Genomic DNA, 16,417 nt, shown 5'->3' with positions numbered 1-16,417 from the left:
GACAGAGAGGAAGATCTGCCCTCCGTTGATTCACTTCCCAAGTGGCTGCAACGGCTAGAGTTGAGCTGATCCGAAGCCAGGGCCAGAGACTTTTCTGGGTCTCCCATGCGGGTGCAGGGTCCCAAGGCTTTGGGCCGTCCCCGACTGCTTTCCCAGGCCACAAGCAGGGAGCTGGATGGGAAGTGGAGCTGCTGGGATTAGAACTAGTGCCCATATGGGATCCAGGTGCTTGCAAGGCGAGGACTTTAGCCGCTAGGCTACCCCACCTGGCCTTACTCTGCTTTCAAATCCGCTTCCTGCAACCCACATGGAGATCCAGATGAAGTTCCTGGCTCCTCCTGGCTTCAGTGTGGCCTAGCCCCAGCTGTGGCAAGCATTTGGGGAGTGTACTGGGGGGGGGGGAGGTGCAGTAACTCTGTCTTCCATGACTCTGCCCTTCAAATACAACCACAGCAGGAAAATAAAAGCTTAGGAAAGTCATCCTACAGCTGCGTCCTTGTGTTTTCAGGCCCGTTTCTTACCCCAAGACAGTGCGGCTTCCTCAAATATCTTCTCCTTGGGCTCCTCCGACCCAATTCTGCCTCCTGGCTCATGAGCAGGCCTCCACCTGCTGGGAGATTGCTCTAGGGTGAAGGCCTTGTACCCTTAGAAGTGCTCAATTTCAGGGTCCAGCGCGGTAGCCTAGTGGCTAAAGTCCTCGCCTTGCACCTGCCTGGATCCCAATGGGCGCCCTTTCTTATCCCACGGCGCTGCTTCCCATCCAGCTCTTTGCCTATGCACCCGTACAGGAGATCCCTGAAGAAATTCTTGGCTCCTGGCTCTAGATCAGCTCAGCTCAGGCCATTGTGGTCACTTGGCGAGTGAATCATCAGAGGGAAGATCTTCCTCTTTGTCTCTCCTCCTCTCTGTATATCTGACTTTCCCATAAAAATAAAACGAAATAAAAAGTGCTCATTTTCCCGAACTGTGCCACTGGGATCTTTTTTCTTGGGCAGTCCTGGAAGTTCAACAGAGGCAAAAAGTTTCTAGTTTAATAGATAGGGCCATATCCGGTGAGGTGAACAGACACGGCCAACCCCAAGAAAGCCAGAGGAGCAAGCCTTCTCTCCCAACCGGCAGCAGGTCGCTGGCACCGGTTCATTCCTAGGCAACTGTCCCCCTTTCCTGATGGGGGGAGGGGGAGGGAGGCTGACAGCTGCTAGCGGGTGCCTGGCAGGGAGAGAAGGGTAGGGGGCTTCCTGGTGCCAAGAGGGTCCTGGCTTTGGCCCCTAAACTCCCGTTCCTCTGTGCCAGCCCTTCTCATCCTCTGTGTCATGGACCCCGTTTCTTCCTGAATACTCCCTGTTTTATTTCTTCCGGAATGCTCCCTGTTTTTAGACCCGGCGAAAATAGAAGACTCCCCGGGCTCTACAAAATTCAGGAGTCGGCAGCTCGGATTTTTCCTAACGGGATGACAATTGCGTCATCCACACCTCCCCCTCCGAGTCCCTGAAGCAGATACAACCTGGTCATCCTGGAAGCCTCAGGCCCTTCCAGGGCACAAGAAGGGATTGATGGGGAAGGGGGTGGGGAGCTGCCGAGAGGGTCTCCAGGCACCAGGCTCTGCAGACACACCTGTCCAGGTGGGGTCGCCAGCTGCCGCCCAGGAGCCACGCGGCTGGGCCAGCCCACACCAGCAGGGGCTTCAGAGGCCGGAGGGGACGCCAGCTGGGTCCAAGTTCGCCCCGGGCCAAGGTGTCTGCCGGGCCCAACCCTGGGAACTGGGCAGCCGGAAAACGTGGAGAGCCCTTGGCCAGTGTGGCCCGCGACGATGCTGCGCCCCCCGCGCTGTTGCATTTGGGACGGCCAGAGCTGACAAGGAGGGAAGGGCCCAGGGCTGAGGCCATTTGAGGTTCTGGATTGTAAACATCAGCCCTTTGTCGCCGACGCAGACCCAGACCCAGACAGGCGTGGGAGAGGACGCGAGATAGGGTTGAGGCCGGAAGGGTGCGGGCGAATCGAAGTTCACAGAACACCTGGCTGTCCACACAGCCGAAAGCACGGGAACCCAGGACGCAAACCCGCAGTCCTGGGAGCCCAAGAAAACGGCCCCTGGGTCTGCCCGTCCCGTCCCCACCCCCGCCCGGCTCCACGCCTCCTGTCCTTCGATCCACCGGGACTGCCGGTTAAAAAAAAACGAAGAAAAGCCTAAAACTGGGGGCGGGGCGGGGGGCGGCACCCGCGCAGCACGCGAGGACCTGGGCCGTGCGGGTGAACTTGCCCGCGCCCCACCCAGTACGGCAGCTCCTGGGAGCAACTGAGCTGGCCCTGCCTCTCTCAGTCCTCCTTTTGCTCGCCCCGCACGCCGGTCTCGCCACTCGGCGCCGAGCAGGGCCGCGCGTGGGCGCGCCGGGCGGCCCGGATCCGCGTGTGCGCGCAGGGGGCGTCCGCGCTCCGCGTTTTCGCTCGCTCCGGGCCGGGGCCGGGCCGGGGGCGGGGCGCGGGGCCCGAGCGTCTCCGCCGCAGCCCGCAGCCCGCAGCCCGCGCCGCCTCCCGGACGCCGCGCCGCCCGGCGGCTCTCGGGCTCTCCGTGGTCCGCGCCGCTGACGCCGGGACTGCAGCCTGCTGAGCGCCCGCGGTGAGTCCTGCGGGGGCCGTGACAGCGGCCGCGGCCGGGCGCACGGGCGAGGGCCCCGGGGGCCGCGCAGGTCCCGGGCTGCGGTAACGGGCTCTCGGGAGGCTCCCGCAGCCTGACCGGACTCTGCGCTCCTGTGCGCACTGCCGTCGGGCCCGGGCCAGGGCCGCCTTTCGGAAGCCCGTGGACGCCCAGGGAAGGGTCTGGGTTGTGCTGGCCTGGGAGGCCGCGCGCTTTTCGCGGGGGGCGCACTCGGCTCCCGCGCGTCCCGGCGCTGCGGTTTGCAGAGGGCAGCGCGGACAGGGAGAGAAGGCGGGCGCCTCTTCCCCAGGGCAGAAAAAGTTGGAGAAGCCGGGCGTGTTGGTGACCGCCGGGCGAGGGAAGCGGAATGCCGCGGCAGCGATTCCTAGACCACCACTGCCCTCTAAGGCGAGCGCACGGCGCCGCCCCTGGCTGCCGGCAGGGCCGTGCTATCCCGGGCAGTTTGCAAAAATTGTCTCCCAGGGTGACTGTGGGAGGCTGGGAAGGGGCCCGGTGGCTGGCCCCGCTGGGTCGCCCGGCCGCCTGGGGAGGCTGCGCGGCGCGCGGGCTGGAACGCCGCTTCGCCGAGGCGCAGAACAGGAGGCCGCTGAGGGTCCAGCCTCTCCTGGCACGGCCGCGACGCTTGCATCCCGGCGGTGGGAAGGGAGCCGGCGCCCCTGGGCGTGCACTGCGCCGGGCCGAGTGAAGCCTGTGCCGGCTCGCGTCTTGCCTGCAGCACAGCCGACTGCGTTTGCCGGGAATGTTATGTAAGGGCCACTGTGCGCCATCGCATGCTCCACACGCACCCCCTGGAGTCCAGAGACTGCCCGTCTGTGGCTGCAGACAGCCCCCAGGTGTGGGCGGCCGAGGGCTGCTCGCGTCTGCCCCCCCTCCAGCTCCAGATGTGAGCTCAGCGGTTGCCTGTCAGGGAGGTGATAAGTGGTCTTTTCCCACCGAGCCTGGGCTGCCTCCTCGGGGAGGTGTCCCCGCCTTGGGTTGGGGGACGGTGGGGGTGGCAGCCTTGTGTGGCCAGCCCTAACTGCAAGTCTGTTTCCAGATTCGGTGAAGGAAAAAATTCCCTGGAGAGCGAGATGGATACATTTTGAGTAGAACACCAACTTAATCCCCCAATTCTGCTTTCATTTAGACAGCGCTGTGAGGATGACGCAGTGTCTGTCCAACCTGTTTTCCTGTAGCGATGTTCGCTCCCACCAAGGTATTTTAAACTTAAACAGGAGCCATTTATCTTGTGGCCTCAGCCTAGGTGGCAGGGCCTAGCCTGGGACAGGAATCTGTCATTGTAGCCCAGCTGGAGGCTAAAGAAAGCAAAATACAGCACCTGCTGGTGCCCCCAGGGTTTCCTCAGGCCTTCAGCTGGCGGGGAACGGGGGGGGGGGGGGGTGTATTTTACCAGCTCTTCCAGAGCTGTTGATGCAAAGGATTTAAAGGTTAGCTGTGCACGGGCTCACAGATGAAAACCGAGAGGCACTATACGGCGGTGGGCATCACCCCACAGCTTAGGGTTAGCGCACTTGCCAGTGAAGTCCAGCACTTCTTAACTTACAGGAACACAGTGGCGCGCCCACCCAGGTCTGAGGAGGTGGACAGATGCCTGGGCCGGAGGGGGTGGAGTCTGTGAGCTTTGCTGTCTTTTACTTGGTGCTGGTTGCTGAGTTATTAGTGAAAGAGCTGGGTGGTTCCTAACAGAAGGGGCTGCTGTTGGACTCCAGTGTGTGCCTGGAGTGCCTGGGCAGCCTAGCAAGTTGGCTGCCTTTTTGTCATCAAGATGTGTACATCGTCATTTGCATGATTCTGGGGGTGCCATGAGTGAACTGGGGCAGCCACGCCGAGGCAGGGGCAGCCGGGACAGCTGGGGCAGCCACGCCGATGCAGGGGCAGCTGGAGAGAAGGACTCTAAGCCTTCAGCTTACCTCCTGCTTCTGGCACTCTGTCCTGTGGTGCCTGGAAAGGGAAATAAAAAGTTAACGTTTCTGGTTTCTTTAGGGATTTTATAAAAATAGATGGCGTCATCACCCCACAGTTACTTGAAAGGGAGATATCGAGTTGAATACTGGGGCTGCCGCTGATGTTCACAGAAAGGAAGAGGGTCTCTCTGGGTGATCTCCGCTAATGAGGCCCCCTCCCAGCAGTGCACCCTGGGTTTGGGGCTGCAGGGTCTTGGAAGAGTCCTGGAGGAAAGAATCTTGCGACTCGGTGTTGTTGCTGCACTGAATTTCCTGGCTGGAGGGGTAGATTGAGCCCGTTTTCCTTGTAAGAAACCAGGGTGGCTCCCGTCTGCCTGCGGACAGGCTGTCCCTTGACCGGGAGAGACTCCTCCCCTTGCAAAAAGAGCTCTCTGTTTTCTCTGTGCTGTTTAAAATACCAGCAGTTATTGAAGCACCAGCATAATAAAGTCGCTGTGGCTGTGTGTGACTGCTGCACACGGAGAGGCATAGAGGGAGCAGGCTTTGCGTTTCGGCTGCCAGGGTGGCTGTCCAGGGACCGCTGAGGCTGTTGTGTTCGCGCCACACTAGCAGCTTCAGGTCAGAAGCACCTGCACTTGTCTGGTGCCAAGATGTGCACTGTGGGAGTTCCTCGACACCGTGGGCAGCATGGGTGAGTGCCAGGGATCAGGATGCTGCCAGAGCAGTACAACTACCCCAGCTGGTGCACTTCTGCACCTACTGTGCACCCCAACCACCTGCACCCAGCTTCCCTGGGGACGTGGCTGCCCATGAGCGGCTGGGTGAACACAGGGGTGGCAGCGGTGTCCCTGTAAGCCTTTGTCCCTCTGGCTCCCTGTCCCAAAGGAGGGATGGGCCATGCAGAGACTTGCTGGTGTTTCTGGCACAGGACAGAATAATCGTATCACTCCTCTGTGTGCCAGGATGACACGATTTTTCCAAGCATGGCTCCTGCCTTCGCTCACTGGCTCTGCCTGCCCCCCAGTGTCTGGAGTGGGGGAGGGGGGAGTTGGGCTGTGCAGAGAGAAAGGAGCCGTTTTTCTCAGGCCCGTGCTTGGTCACATTGGAAGGGACTTCTCCTGGAACAAGAATGAGCTCAGGACACCACTCCAGGCCCATTCCCCTACCCTAGGAGATTTTCACGTTGAAAGTAAAAGTGCCAGCAAGGCAGAAGCCAATGTCAACATTTTAAAACTCAGAGCTGTAAACGATTGAGCTGCTGTCACTTAGCTTTATTTGACTTTCTCAACCCGCCTTGAGGTTGGTCCCAAGCGATCCTGAGATGAACCAACTGGTTACCCTGCAGCTGCGCGTGTCTGTCCAGGAGAACGCTGGGAAGAGACGCTTGCAGGAAAGTTAGCCGGTGTCGTCTGGCTTGTCTCGGCCCCAGTTGCGCACTCCTGCTCTCCTCAGAGTGCCCAGGCCCCTCGGGACTCCTGAGGGACAAATTTGTCTGTGATGCAGTGAGAATGCTCTGCTTCCACGGGGCTCCTGAGCAGACAGCTGGGCTGGGTGGCCTCATTCAGCGGCGCTTCAGAGAGTTGGGTTCCAGCTCCCAGCCCTGGTCTCTGACTTGGTAACAGCCATGTTTGAAATGTTTCCAGTTACACACAGTTTTGGTGGCGTGTGGCAGCTGTGTGCCAAACAGCGTATCCAAGTGAGTTTCAAGAACCTGGCTGTTATAGTTTTTAATTTAAAGAACGGCTGTTTGGTTTCCTGTGGTGCTGTTTTGTAACCTCCTTTCCCGCCACGTTTGCTGCCCTCAAATACGTAGAGGGAACAGTCCCCACGAGATGTGGTGCTTCGTCAGGGTGGCTGTTGACTTTGATGTTGGAAAGAAGCGTCGTGGGGCCATGGAAACGACAACCCAGAACCCAGGGGGTGAAGCAGAGAGCAGGGAAGCAGGAAGGGGTTGTCTGAGAACATCTGTAAGCGACTCAGACTGCAAGCTCCCTTCCTCCTTAGGATGTGGTAGTTCTCTCTGGTAGTTATCTATCTGAAGCCCCTTGGCCTTCAGATTTCTTCTGTTAATTTTTGCTTATGTGTGAGGAGGTATGGGAAAAAGAGGATGGAAATGGGTTAATAAGAACGTTCTGTGTGTGTGTGTGTGTGTGTGTGTGTGTGTGTGTGTTTATTTGAAATAAATGACTGCAATGGCCAGAGCTGGGCTGAGCCGAAGACATGCACCCTACCTAGGTCTCCCACATGGACCTAGGAGACCATGGCAGAGGACCAAGTTCTGGGTCATCTTCCTGCTACTTTCCCAGGTGCACTAGAAGGTGCTAGATGAGAAGTGGAGCAACTAGGACTTGAACCAGCGTTCAAGTGGGATGCTGGCACTATAGGCTGTGACTTGACGCCCTGTGCAACAGGACCAGCTGCCATGAGACATTCCTCAGCCAGGGAAGGGATCAGCCAAGCACTTCCCCTCTGCAGGAACGAAGCCCTCCTGGTCCTCTTCATTCAAAACCGCTGAGTACTGAAGTCTTTTTAAACTATGGTGGTTTAAATCTTTTAATAGCTCTCAGATAATGTTTGATTAAAGCCAAGAATGAGAAAACACACTCTTGGGGCCTGGAGAGAGTGGAGTGATGCCAGGCCTACGGGGTTGTATTTCCAGCAATTGTCTGACCCACTCCAGACGTGGCACCTTGGCAAGGTGTAGGGACAGGCCTTGTGGCCGTGGACTCACGTGGGCCCTTAGGGTCACGGCAGATGCATCCCATTGAACAGAGTGCTGCTCTGGGTGGACAGGCCTTGTGGCCTGGACTCACGTGGGCCCTTAGGGTCACGGCAGATGCATCCCATTGAACAGAGTGCTGCTCTGGGTGGACAGGCCTTGTGGCCTGGACTCACGTGGGCCCTTAGGGTCACGGCAGATGCATCCCATTGAACAGAGTGCTGCTCTGGGTGGACAGGCCTTGTGGCCGTGGACTCACGTGGGCCCTTAGGGTCACGGCAGATGCATCCCATTGAACAGAGTGCTGCTCTGGGTGGACAGGCCTTGTGGCCGTGGACTCACGTGGGCCCTTAGGGTCACGGCAGATGCATCCCATTGAACAGAGTGCTGCTCTAGGTGGTGGCAGCCTAAGCACTGGCAACTCTTCCGATGCTTTTCAAAGCTTCCACAGTGTCACAAACAGCACCACGTAATCCAGGTTGGAAAATGCCACGTTCCATGCAGCCCCTGCAGGAGGCAGCTGAAGGTAACACAGGCTGCTGGGGTTGCCGCCACCTGGGAGGTTGGGTGGCTGCTGCTCTGTGGTGCCGCCAGTGTCCGGCAGTGGTCAAGTCAAGGGCAGGGTGTGAGGTCACTGCCCCTGTGCTTCGGGGTGGCCTTGGAACCTGGTTTTTCCCTCTTTGATTTCAGCAGTCCTGCTTGGAGGAAGGGTGCCCAGCACCAGGTTAAATGAGCTGTGTGTGACTTCTGATGGCTCAGCGCCCAGCCCCACTGCCAAAGTGACTAAGTGTGCACGCCAGAAATGCTAGAAAATCAGTGGGAACCTTTTCTTGAACTGGCCAGCTTGTCTGCCTTGGTTAAAATGCTGCCCGCTGGACACACAGACGTGCACACACACGCCGTTTCCATCTGGTAGTAAACCAACTTAAACCACATTACAGTTTCTGTAAGGGCATTTCTGTTTCCTGTATCTCTGATGCTAGTGATAGGAAATGATATGCTGATCTGCGGCAGGAACTCCGCAGCCGGTCCTTGCAGTTGCTGCTTCCAAGTGCGGTGTGCGTGCTTGGACAGTCCCACCTCCCTCTTCAGGGTCTTCAGCGGCTGGAGGCAATGCTGTTTTCTTTGGCCAGCCCGTTCAGGGAGCATTTGGACTTTCTGTAAGAAAACTCCTTTGTACCCTAGCCTTGTATCTGTTGTACTGTGTGTGCAAAGGAGATGACATCCGCAATTCTTGTGTGACTAGGTAATTAATAAGTACGTTCAGCACTTGAAATGTATGCACATTACTTAATCTTGAGAAAGATACAGTGAGGGCTGGGGTGCACTGGACAGTTCCAGATGTTTCTCGTAAGAGACTCCCTGGGTTTGCTGGGAATTTGGAGCCGCTTGGCAGTGCTTTCTTTTCTTCCTTTTTTTTTTTTTTAACTAATTAATTTATTTTTTAAAGTGGTAAGTCAGATATACTTAGAGGAGGAGAGACAGAGAGAACAATGTTCCGTTTGTTGATTCACTCCCCAAGTGGCCTCAATGGCCAGAGCTGCGCCGATCCATAGCCAGGAGCCCAAAGCTTCTTCCCGGTCTCCCACGCGGGTGCAGAGTCCCAAGGCTTTGGGCCGTCCTCGACTGTTTTCCCAGGCCACAGGCAGGGAGTGGGATGGGAAGCAGGCTGCCGCATTAGAGCTGGGCCCTTGGCGGTGCTTTCTTCCTCACAAGCTTCATGTGGGCAGTCTCGCTGAGCGGGCTTGGTTCGGGGCCTCCGGAACAGGGCTGGAGGGGTCAGAATGTGCCCCCCACCTCCTCACTCTCAGTTGCCTTATGTGTTTCTGTGCGTGTGAAGTCAGGGAGAAAAATGAACTGTAAGAGGATGCTTGTCTTTAACCTGGCCATCTATGGCCCTGATGTGGGCCTGCCCTAGGCTTCGTGGGTCTGGCAGGCCAATAGCCAACCATGTGCCCTCAGCAATGTGTTCCAAGCAGACCAGAGCTTTGCCAGAGTGAGGTATTGTAAGTGGATTTTTTAACCTTCTGAATTTTAAGGAACAATCCAGAAAAATCACTCTCTCTTTTCCCCCACCTCCTCACCTAAGGGAGAGAGAATTGGAGTGTTGGCACTCGTGTGTGGGGAGGGGTGTGGGGGGACCTGCACATGCTGGAGGTGTGTGAGACAGTCCCACCCTGGCTCACGCAGTCTGAGCAGGTCGCTCAGATGGTCCCGGTGCATGGCTGTGGGTGAGTCCCTAACTTCCTGGTGGCCCAGTTCCCTTCTGCTTCTAAAATGTTGGTGTCTGAAGCCACAAGGCCACACTGCTCCCCAGCCTGCCTACCTGGTGGGTCTGCTGATTGGTTCTTACTGGCCACGCGTGTTTTCAGTGTTACATAGTCAGAGTACCACAGCTCTTTTTGGATCCAGTTTAGGGGGTGTTGGTGGGATACCTGTGAGCAGGCAGTGAATGACACCAGGGAGGAGAGGGGCTGTGCCCACTGCTGCCTCCTCCTGCCTGGCACGGTGCCTGCCACACAGTTGACGTGCAGTGAATCCACAGGCGCCGTGATGTATCACTTTTCCCAGCTGATAGGCCTCTTGTCAGTCCCAGTCCAAGCACCCACAGACTGAGAGGATGCATGCAGCCATCCGTCTGAAAGGCAGCGTGAAGACAACACTTTCCTTCCATTTCAAGACTCTGGGCACGTTCAATGGCGTGCTTAGGGTGTTTTCCACACTTGGAGGCGCTTCCCCTGGAAAGACAGCTGAGGAGTGTCGCTGAAGACTTGGAGGAGCTCAATGTCTGACTCTTCTTGGGGCCTGTGGGTGTGGCCCAGTGGGAAAAGCTGTGACATCAGCCTCCCATGGCAAGTCCTGGCTACTCACTTGTGCAGCTCCCAGCTGGTGCTTCTGGAAACACAGCGGAGGGTCTCTCAAGTGCTGGGACCTCTACCACCCGTGTGGGGCACCAGGATGGAGCCCCTGGTGTCAGCCTGGCCCGTCTTGGTTATTGCAGCCATTTGGGGAATGAGGCAGTGGTTGGAAAAGATCTCTATCTGCCTTTCAAGTAAGTAAATACGTTTTTTAAAAATGCCCACATCCAATGTTGGAGTGCCTGGGTTCAGTCCTGGTCCACTTCCAGGTCCAGCTTCATACTGATGTGCGCTCTGGAAGGCCGCAGGTCATGGCCAAGGCCTTGCGTCCCTGCCATCCATGTGCAAGACCCAGACTGAGGTCCAGGCTCCAGGCTCCTGGCTCTGGCCTGGTCCAACTCTCACTGTTGTGGGCATTTGGGAAGTGCACCAATGGATAGAAAAATCTCTGTGTCTCTGCTTTTTCATACGGAAAATGCAAATAAAGTTATATAAAGGATAGTGAGCCTGTTATCAAAAAATATAGTTAGCCTTCTGTAGAAACATATTTGTTTCATGTCCCCTCACTTTTACACTTTGTGTATTAGTCCAGTCAATGAAATGGGATTTTCTGTGGTCATGCAGTATGTGTCTTAAGAAACGTAACCTAGACACATATATTGGCATAAGGCTTCAAAGCTCACCTGACAAGTTTGCAACTTTCTTATAATAAGAAGTTCTATTTTAAAATTAGATCCCAGAGACTAGAAACTTTACATAAGTCATTATTAACACAGATAACATGCGTGCTCTGTGGTCTGCGCGGGCACTGCCAGCTGTCAATTCGCTGTGTACTGTCTGTGCCAGGAAGACCTTGATGCTTGCAGCCATGGAAATGCCACATTGCCTTTTCGGCACCAGTGACACACTGAAAGCTGGCTAATTACAGTTGTTTCGTAGAACTTGCAATCACTGTGAGCCTTTCGCAAACATGATGCCTCTCGTGAGAGATGAAGCACTTTGAAACTCCCTGTTCCATGCTGTTACACAGGTTGTAGCCATGGTCTGTATAATGTTTTTTATTCGAGATAGAATCCGGGAATCTCAGTGGGGTAGCATACACACACAGCTTTTCTGATAATGGTAGTATACCTGGACATTTTATTATCATGCATGAGGAAATCTTTGGAAATACAATTTTGTGAAATTGGTTACAAGAATTATTCCTTTGCTTTTTCTTATCTTTGAAAGTGCTAGGATTTCTTCTTGCTACTGTTGTTGGCAATGGCTGCTTTATTTCGCATCCAGCTGCCTGTTCACTCGCCTGGGTAGGCAGCAGAGGATGGCCCAAGTGCCTGGGTCCTTGGCACCAGGGGGTAGACCGCGGTGGAGCTCAGACTTGGGGTTCACTGTAACCTAGTGTAGTCTGGTAGATGAAAAAGTGAGTATTTTTTTTTTAAAGATTTATTTATTTTTATTACAAAGTCAGATATACGGAGAGAGGAGGAAGACAGAGAGGAAGATCTTCCGTCCGATGATTCACTCCCCAAGTGAGCCACAACGGGCCGGTGCGCGCTGATCCGAAGCCGGGAACCAGGAACCTCTTCCAGGTCTCCCATGCTGGTGCAGGGTCCCAATGCATTGGGCCGTCCTCAACTGCTTTCCCAGGCCACAAGCAGGGAGCTGGATGGGAAGTGGAGCTGCCGGGATTAGAACCAGCACCCATATGGGATCCCGGGGCTTTCAAGGTGAGGACTTTAGCTGCTAGGCCAGACTGCCGGGCCCAAAAAGTGAGTATTTTTAAAAAAGACGTCTAAAACTCCCTATTCTAAACCCTGGGTAACTGTCCATTTGGGCAGTGAAAACACGAATGAGCTTCTGCATGTTTGTCCTACTGTGTGCCCATTGTTGGACCAAGTCCCAGGGCCTGTGAGGAGGATGCTACCTACATGGGCTTGGGAGAGCTGTACGTTGCCTGGTGTCCTGTGGAGAGACGCATGCGGCAGCACGGATCTAGTCCCAGAGAGCAGGTGGTGAGGGAGACACTGAGAACCAGCCCAGACCGTGGCAGGAAGCCCAAGTGTTTGCGGGGTGTGCAGGGAGGAGGGTTGTCTCCACTAGGAAGCCCTCACGGGGCTACTCTGTGACTTTTTTTTTATTTATTTATCTTTGTTGCAAAGTCAGATATACAGAGGAGGAGAGACAGAGGAAGATCTTCCGTCCGATGATTCACTCCCCAAGTGAGCGCAGTGGCTGGAGCTGAGCCAATCTGAAGTCAGGAGCCAGGAACTTCCTCCAGCTTTCCCATGCGGGTGCAGGGTCCCAAGGCTTTGGGCCGTCCTCGACTGCTTTCCCAGGCCACAGGCAGGGAGCTGGATGGGAAGTGGAGCTGCTGGGATTAGAACTAGCACCCATATGGGATCCTGGTGCGTTCAAGGCGAGGACTTTAGCCGCTATGCCACCGCACCAGGCCCTGCTCTGTGGCCCCTTAGGGGTAGACAGGCTCTGTGCTGCCGTGTGTGGGTGAAAACCCGGGTGACAGCCTGCTCTGTCCTCTGGGGATCCCCACATCTGAATTTGGGGATGTCAGTTGGCTTGCTAGGAGGTCCAGTACCTGGAAATGATTGCTTCACGGTCAGTCCAGGACCTGTTTGGCACTGAGCCATCTTTCTCTTGCAGAGGCTGAGCCAGGGGCTGGTGTGTGGTGCAAGGGGATAAAACATGCCCGTGATGCCCAGCGTCCTGTGTGAGGGTGTGTCAGTCCTGGCTGCTCCATTTGTGCTCCATGCTCCTGGGAAAGCAGTGAAGGATGGCTCAGGTGTCTGGTTTCCTGCCGTCCATATAGGAGACCCAGATGAAACTCCCATCTTTGATCTGGGCCAGCCACGCTGTTCAGGCATCTGGGGGAGTGAACCAGTGGATGGAAGATCTCTTCTCAGTCCCACCCTCTCTCTCTCTCTCTCTCTCTCTAACTTTGCCTTCCAAATCTGCTTTAAAAAAAATTTTTTTTTCATTTCTATTGAAGGGAGAGACAGAGAAAGGATGCTGTCTCACTCCCACAACAGCTGGAGCTGAGCAATTCAAGGCCAGGAGCCAGAATGACTTCCAGGTCTCCCATGTGGGTGTGGTGGCCCAAGCACCTGGGCCACCCTCTGCTGCTTTCCCACGCTGCAAGGAGGGAACTGGATGGGAAGTAGAGCAGCTGGGACACCAGGCAGTTCCCATATGTGATGCTGGTACTTTGCAGGTAGCGGATTAGCCTGTAGAGCCACCACGCTGGCCCCATGCCTTTCGAATCTTAGGAGTGACCATGCTCTCTCTTGCTTGGGGCCAAACGCCCACCTCAACAGCTATGTTTTAAAGACCCAAGAGAATATACATGATTATAGGTCTGGTCTAGCAGGTTATCTTAGTGTTCAGTGTGATGTTGGAGAGCAGGTCATTGACCAACACGGTTACAGCAGTGACGTTCTTAAGCTTGCACTGGATGTTACAAATGTGAGGACGTGTCTCTGCAAGAGGCGTGTGGGAAGTTAGCCAGGAGAGCTCGCAGTGATGCGGTCACTTACTTAGGTAATCACATAATGAATACGGTAGACCAAATCGGAATTAAGTCTTAGAAAGTTTAGAAATGTTTGCTGGCAAAAAAAAGTAAGTCAACATGCATTCTAGTTGTATTCCTGTTTTAAAACATACACACATTTACTTGCAAGGCAGAGTGACAAGGAAAAGAGGTGAGCGCTTCCCTTCGCTGGTGCCCGCCGTATCGCTGTCACAGCTGGTCTGTCTGCCACCTGTGCCCAGCAAGAAGTGCAGAGTGACCAGGCGTTCTCACCCAGAGCAGCAGCCTGGCCTGCTGGGTCACGGTGCCTAGCTCCCCCAAACACTCCTGTCTGCTTCAGGTTTTGGTGAATGCCCACACTGCCCAGCTAGAAGCCGGTGTAACTGTAGTGTGTGCTGACACTCCTGCATGATCTAACAGCTGGCTGCGCACCGTTTAGAGCGGCATTGTATCCATTAAACCGTGAACTCCTCAGCAAGTGCTTGGTGCCGGAGACCTTATTCATGAACATGGCGAGGCAGCCCAGCCACCAGGAAGTTTCTCACTGTCCATGCTGTAACTGAGAAGATGGCACCTCTGCGTGGATGGTACAGCTACCCACAGATGTGCTGCGCCCACGTCGAGGGCTCTGTCAAGGGACGCTAATAACCACAGTGTGAATCTGGGTCACTTCGGTGACTCAGATCAAACGCACGCAGACGGTAATGAGAGTGTTGGAAGGCTCTGCTTTCTAATGATGCCTTGACCGCCTTCTCAGCCCGCCTGAAGGTGGAGCAGCCAGGAGGCCGCCCCGCCCCTGCCTCTGGGGTGGGGCCCAACACACGCAGGCAGTGGTGCCTCGGAGTCGCTGGCCAGGATTTGGCTGCTGTGGCTCCATCAGCAGATCCTCATAGCCACTCGTCTCCTGCCCCTCCTGCCCCTCTTTCTGACCACGCGGCTGCTTCACACACCTGTTCTTTCCTGTCCTCCAGAAAGTGAAGATCCAGCGTGTTTGCAAATGCCCGCTGGCCATGCTGTGCTGCAGTTTCTTGTGTTAGTTTCCACTAGGGGGCACTGTTTTCCTTTCAGCACACCTGCTCTGAGCACCCATGGGTGGCTAGGCCTGGCGTGAGGCCCTGGAAGTACCAACACTGCTCAGTAGTGATTCTGGGCCAGTGTAGCCTAGCACTTAAGATACCAGTTAAGATACCTGTGTCTCGGGCCTGGCGCAGTAGCCTAGTGGCTAAATTCTCACCTTGTACGCACTGGGATCTTATATGGGCGCTGGGAACGACTGCTCCACTTCCCATCCCGGTCCCTGCTTGTGGCCTGGGAAAACAGTCAAGGATGACCCAGAACCCTGGGACTCTGCACTCGCGTGGGAGACCCGGAGGAGCTCCTGGCTCCTGGCTTCGGATCAGCTCAGCTCTGGCCATTGCGACCACTTGGGGAGTAAACTAGTGGATGGAAGATCTTTCTCTCTGTGTCTCCCTTTGTCTGCATACCTGCCTTGCCAATAAATAAATAAATAAATAAATAATTTTTAAAAAGCATACCTGTGTCTCATGTTCGAGTACAGGTGCTCTGTACTCTTCCTGGTGGTGGGCACTCTGGGAAATGGGGTGATGGCTATGGCACTTAGGTCCCTACCACCCACATGGGCAGCCTGACTTCAGCCTGACTCAGGCCTAGCAGTCACTTGGGGAATAAACCAGTGGATGGGTGATCTCTCTGCTTCTTGAGAAGATAAGAGATTTTTGGTGTTGTCTTTTTTTTTTTTAAGATTTTTTTAGTTTTATTGGAAAGTCAGATACACAGAGAAAAGAGGAGAGACAGAGACAGAGAGGAAGATCCTCCATCCGATGATTCACTCCCCAAGTGACCTCAACAGCGGGAGCTTTGCCGATCCAAAGTCAGGATCCAGGAGCTCCTCCCGGACTCCCATGTGGGTGCAGGGTCCCAAGGTCTTGGGCCGTCCTCAACTGCCTTCCCAGGCCACAAGCAGGGAGCTGGATGGGAAGCAGGGCTTCCAGGATTAGAACCAGCGGCCATATGGGATCCTGGTGCGTTCAAAGCGAGGACTTTAGCCACTAAGCCATGGTGCCGGGCCCTGGAGTCTTCTTTGTAAGAGCTCACTGCCAGGTAAGAAAGGCATCTTACGGAGGGGAATGTCCGTCGCACAGGTGTGAGGCAGTCAGTAGCGCAGGAGGGGCGTGAGCAGAAGCCCCCAGAGGGACCTACGCGAGGGAGGTGGCCAAGCCCTGGGGACTGGCGGGTGGACTGAACCTGCTCACTGCATGGTTCCCCTGCAGGGTTTGCACCTCAGCCTGAAGCGTTCGGGCAACAGAGTAAGAGTTCTGATCTCAGGCATCATTTCAGTGAGCGGGAGAGCTCTCCCATGGGAGCCCGTGGGAGCCCGTGGAGCCCATGGAGGCTCACAGCCTCATGGCCCCACACGGCCCCCAGATGTATTCCACTATCTCTGTTTTGCTTCCATAAACCCAGTTTTACTCTTTAAAAAAAAAAAAAAAACTTACCAAGCAGAAGAGCAGACAGTGGAGTCAGAGGGGACTATTTTCTTCATTTCCTGACTTAATTCTTCTAGAATTCTTGTCTAACAGTGATTCAGCCAGAAAAAAAAGGTGTAGAACAGTATGAAGTGCTGTACTTTGAGAAGAAAAAAAGCAGAAGAGCAAGAGCAAGAGATTGTTCTTTTTTCCCCAAAGGGAACAGCTTAGAGTGGAAAGTTCTGCACCATTT

General features: G+C 55.3%; 1 protein-coding gene across 2 annotated transcripts in view; it reads left to right on the top strand.

The window, feature by feature from the left end:
* Positions 1–2,456: 2,456 nt before the first annotated feature.
* PRICKLE1 (prickle planar cell polarity protein 1) overlaps positions 2,457–16,417 on the top strand; it is a 64,914-nt gene continuing 50,953 nt past the window's right edge. For both annotated transcript variants that reach the window (XM_058655916.1, XM_058655917.1), the window contains exon 1: positions 2,457–2,617. The gene's annotated coding sequence lies outside the window, so the exon portion shown is untranslated. The remainder of the gene's footprint in view (positions 2,618–16,417) is intronic.

The sequence above is a fragment of the Ochotona princeps genome, chromosome 27 (assembly GCF_030435755.1).
Source record: "Ochotona princeps isolate mOchPri1 chromosome 27, mOchPri1.hap1, whole genome shotgun sequence".
NCBI lineage: Eukaryota > Metazoa > Chordata > Mammalia > Lagomorpha > Ochotonidae > Ochotona > Ochotona princeps.
Note: the sequence above shows the minus strand (reverse complement) of the source record. Positions and strands in the feature narration are given on the sequence as shown.